The 5,278-nt window shown below is 32.7% G+C and overlaps 1 long non-coding RNA gene across 4 annotated transcripts; it reads right to left on the bottom strand.

Moving 5' to 3' along the window:
* Positions 1-1,523: 1,523 nt before the first annotated feature.
* On the bottom strand, positions 1,524-4,633 carry LOC142166204 (uncharacterized). Of its 4 annotated transcripts, none has more exons than XR_012696380.1 (6): positions 4,256-4,633; positions 4,016-4,144; positions 3,262-3,316; positions 2,713-2,823; positions 2,194-2,415; positions 1,524-1,854 (listed from the first exon to the last, which is right to left on the bottom strand). It is a non-coding gene; the product is annotated as an uncharacterized LOC142166204 (long non-coding RNA). The 4 variants fall into 4 exon arrangements; XR_012696379.1 differs by having other exon boundaries at positions 4,016-4,120; positions 4,256-4,631; XR_012696381.1 differs by lacking the exon at positions 3,262-3,316 and having other exon boundaries at positions 4,256-4,631.
* Positions 4,634-5,278: the final 645 nt, after the last annotated feature.

The raw sequence follows: 5,278 nt of genomic DNA, 5'->3' as shown, positions 1-5,278 counted from the left end.
ATTCGCAGGAAATTAAGTTTCATGCGGATTTTCCTTCCAAAAGAATTCCGATGGAAAAATCTTCGTAGGTAATTATTACCTGCGAATTTTAACAATTCCCAGATTTTCGTAGGTAATTATTACCTGCGAATTTTAACAATCCCCAGGTAAATTACTTGGGGATTTTAAATTCGCATGTAAATTACCTGGGATTTTAAATTCGCATGTAAATTATTTGGAATTTTTTTGTATGAAATTCTAAATAGAAAATCATGTATTACATGGGGATTTTGTTGGGGATTATATACGAAAATCCGCAGGAAACTAAGTTTCATGCGAATTTTCCTTCCAAAAGAATTCCGATGGAAAAATCTTCGTAGGTAATTATTACCTGTGAATTTTAACAATCCCCAGATCTTCGTAGGTAATTATTACCTGCGAATTTTAACAATCTCCAGGTTAATTATCTGGAGATTTTAAATTCGCATGTAAATTACCTGAGATTTTAATTTCGCATGTAAATTATTAGGAATTTTTTTGTATGAAATTCTAAATATTCGTATGAAAATTTTGGTAAATATTTAATGAATGTTAGAGAGTTTTCTGCGGATTTTGATAGGAAAATAGCTGAAAGTAAATCCCCATGAAAATTCCCAAGTGCATATGTCGACATTTTTAGATATCTAAAAATGTAAAATTACTATCATAGTCAACTCTCCCACATATATTATTTTTTGTACGCTCTATATGGCCTCCCCCACCCATGGTTAGGGATATATTCTAAATGTAAAAATGTAACCCACCCGACATATTTCGGTTTTTTATTTCCGTTTTATTATTTACTAAATTCTTTAATTGAGAAATACGAAGTTTAGATTCTTTATTTGAGAATTTTATTACTATTGTCGATTTGGACAAGAATTCACTAGCCCATTCCCAACAAGCTCAGCTTATAAAGTGGAAAAATTTACAACTATTGACCGATGTGGTACAAGAATCCACTAGCCACTTCCCAATGCAGTACTCTCTACTTACTAATGCTTACCTATTATTGTTATTACTAAAAAATTTGACCGCGCTTTGTGCAGTGATTGACCGACCTCATTAAGCTTACTCATTAATTTATCTCTAGTTTTCACTACTTGAGAATTTTTTTGTCTTAATATAGGTACTTGACCCTTCTTGTATTAACATATATAGGTGAAATGGTACCTTTTCCCTCTTTTTCTTAGAAATATTTTTTATGTTTTTTTACTTCCTTTCCTCTCTATTTTTTTTTAAATGCCAGGTTTCCCTTTTCTTTCTGCCTCACTAACTTAGCTTCTACGTAATACAAAAGAAGGTAACTGAAGAAACTCAAGGGCATAACAAAGATAGGTGAGCAAAGAGATTTAAAGCATTATTGTGCCTATACGTATAAAAAAAATTAGGGATTGGTTGGTTTTATGCTTTCTCTAAATAAGGTAATGGTAATATTATTGTCAGTACCAAGATGTTATGAAATCTAGTATAAAGGAGTACAATGACAACAATAGACTCAAAAATCCAAAAAACTACATCATACTATCTAATATATTTCCTTTGCTACAAAAGTACAATTTTGCAAGCATTTAAACTTTTAAAAAAAAATTGTGCTCAGCTTTCTCTTCAAAATACCTCTTGTTTCTTTCAAGCCATGTATTAAAAATGATGCACACAGAAATAAATTTCATATCAATCTGCCTCTGTTGTCCACTTTCTCTCCAAACCTGCATAATAATAATTGCTGATATCTTGTGGCATTACTCAGCTTACTCCAAACAGATTGAAAACTATAGGAGGAACATTTGACTTCCAAATCAATTTTCATGGCCCTTCATCCTACCAACCCTTAACCTGCTTCAAAAATAATATATAAGCATATACTAACAAAGAAAGTTCAGATTTATGTGCTAACTAAATCTGAAAATCTGTCTTGTTTTCATTTAGCGCCATATATTGTAAATTTTCCAGCAAAATACTAATATTCTCCAGCTCCCAATCATTAAAGTTCCGTCTAAACTGAAGATGGCACTCAGAGTTAGAAATACAATCAGCTACTATTATAATTCAAGAAATTGGTCTTTGAATACCCCAACTTCCTGCCAATGATCTAACCAAACTATGTTATGCTTCATATCCCCCGATTTTAATCTTGTAAGTTATTGGAATTCAACATAAAGATTACATATTTACCTTCATAAAGTTGTCCTATTAGGCATGGATATAGAACATGATTGAGAGTCCAATGATTCTCCTTTCCGTACTTTGTGACAATGACTATGTTCAGATGCAAAACTTCCATTGCCTTTCGTCCCCGCCTCAACTATATCATATATTCCGGCAATCACCATAAGCGTAGGCTTTAGACATGTACCAGAAAAAGAAGCCATTGATGTCTCTCCATCTATCAATCAACTTGATACACAAATGTATGAATTGAAAATTAATGCACATTACAATTACATAAGGAAATTTTTTGAGGTTATCATTATTACTGAATACACCTGGAGGCCATTAGCTTCTCTCTTTGTTAAGTTATGTAATCATGATTGAAGGAAAGATATGGTATTCTTATCAACATAACACATACCTTAACTCCTAATTTTGATAACCTCAAAACTTCTCACACCCAATACAATCAGACAAAGAAATATTATTCAGGTAAATAATATAGCCAAATAATAAATTTTGGAGTGTTAGAACGGCACCTACCTTATTTAAGTTGGAGCAGTACTCCAAGCCTTGTCCAGAAATCTCTCGTGGACTTGTTGAAGCAAAACTCCTGCAGCCTTTTCCCAGAGCAAAGCTGTCGCATCCTTTTTTCTAGTCATGATTCATACCATACGCGAGAAGCAATTAAAGCAGAAGGGCCAAAAAAAATGAAAGAAAAGCTTAAAAGAAAATCAAAGGATCAAGATTTCTCCTGCTTTATGCCAAAACTCATTCAAAATGCAAACATTATATAATATTCACTAAATACTCCAAAAATGTTAAGCTATTGACATTGCCGAATGTCAATGTGTGTTCAATCTCGTAAGAGAGCAGGAAAAACTCTTGAATTTTTGGTTCGTCTGCCATAGTTGTACATTACCTAAGTACTATGCTTTTGTGCACAAAAATTATAAACAACATTAAACTGCTAAAAGATTAAAAAATTAAGAAGGTTAACAATGGAGTACTCAATTTATATGATCGAAAAAAATAAGTAAATTCAAATGAAGCGTGAAAGCCAGGAACGAAGGATGGTATGAACAGACATACCTTACAAATGAGAAGAAGAACAATTAACTTAAAGGCTCAGTTGCAAGCAATGAAACTGCAGTACATATGGCTTGAAGCATTAAAAGAGATATAATAACAAACCAAAGAGAAGAAAAAAAGCACAAGAAAATGTTATGAAGCTGTAACTACATGAAGAAATTCCAGTAGCAGTATATATATGCCATATATACTATGGTGATACTGGCACTATGATTTGGTTGAGAAACTTTCTAAGAAAGTGGTTAGAGGTGAAAACCTCTATTGATTTCTTCTTTGTCTGTAAACCTCAATAAGTTGAGCATCTATAGTCCTCACCAGCACATTTCATGTCTATTTATATCATCTTATTTGCACTTGCTTGCTTCTCAAATTCAATACTATATTTTGATGAATTTAACATTTGGTTATACATACGTCAAAGTTTTTAGAGATTAAATAGCAAAGATACATTATAGGCGATTATTTTGCATATCCCCTTCATTTGATGATCATATTTTGGTGGGGGGTTTTTTCATGATCACTACATTGTTGAACCAATGTTATATGCATATGTCGCTTCAAATAGAAAACAATAACGTAGAGAAGATTGAAAATTATGACCTAAACTATAACATTAATTGAAAGACATTGTTGTCGAATCCTAACACCCTAGTGATATAATAGGGGAATATATGATAATAGTAGTTCAAAATATTTAGACCAATATATCTGAACTGCGCGAAAATCTGAGTGGCGAAGAATATTAGAAAAGTACCTCAATCTCGTAATGGCATTTTCTGTTCGTATTCCTTGTACGTCAACACCTATATTTGTTGAGCGGACAAGTTTATTTGTCGTCGTATTCCTTGTGCGTCCACACCTATATTAATTGAGCGCACAGACTCTAGGTGCATCAAACATAATTTTTTTAAAAATACAATTAGATTAATCAAATAAACCATGAGAATAACTGGTAAGCATAATCGGAAAAAATTCTTTGAAAAGGATTACATACCGAAATTTGTTGGGTGCACCGAAGCAGTTTGTGATTCCTGATTTTGTTTTTTGTCGAATAGTTCATGATTTGTAAAGTAAGTATGTCGTGGGTAAATAATGAATACATTATCAGGGAATTAGAGATATTGTTTCAAATAAAAACTATAGAACAAAGAAGGTAGAGAGGGCGATTGAAAAGATGGAGAAGCACAGGAAAATTGGAAGATATAGAAGGGGAGTAATTAGGGGAAAAGGGAGTAGCAAATCGTTGCCATACAACCGTTGTGAGAGAATGTTGAGTAGATGGGGAAGTACTGATAATTTGCAAGAGATTACAGAACCGGTGTTCATGTGAAGCGGTTTTGGTGTATTTTGAGGTAAAAATTGCGTTTTAAAAAGGGCAAGAAATCATAGAGGCAGGAAAGAGGATTTTCTTGTAGATGGGAGAGCCACGTCACCGACGTTAGGCCCCTCAATTTTATATATATATATATATATATATATATATATATATATATATATATAGATTGTACTGGTTTTAACATACGAGTGGAATAAATATTGATACCTGTTACCCACAACGCTGCAATTTACCTCCTTTCCTCCCTAGTCCAAGAAAAAGAAATAAACTACACATAAAATCACAAGGATAAATAACAAAAATACTACTCGCTATCTATTATTCTGAAATTACATATCTCGTGGAGTTTAATATTAAAGGCTTTGTTCCAGCAGTTAGAAATACTGGTTGTATGAGGCGAAGCATATAACAAATGCAAATTGAATGTATCTCTTTTCAGACTTTGGTCGCACACTCGCACTAATTCAAAGATTGTAATTTTTGTCTCAAACTTGTCTGCACAACCGATGATGACGAATCAGAAAGAACCGGTGAATTAATTTTTCAGGTAATTTGACAAAAATCGTTTTGATAATGAATTTTCAACCTACTATTTTGAGGTATCAGCTCTTTATTCTCACTATTTGATGGCTATTCTATATCCAATCCTTCATCTCTTGTTAGTGTGGATCCTGGCTTTCA

This window comes from Nicotiana tabacum, chromosome 11 (genome assembly GCF_000715075.1).
Source record: "Nicotiana tabacum cultivar K326 chromosome 11, ASM71507v2, whole genome shotgun sequence".
NCBI lineage: Eukaryota > Viridiplantae > Streptophyta > Magnoliopsida > Solanales > Solanaceae > Nicotiana > Nicotiana tabacum.
This window is presented reverse-complemented; position numbering and strand designations above follow the sequence as displayed.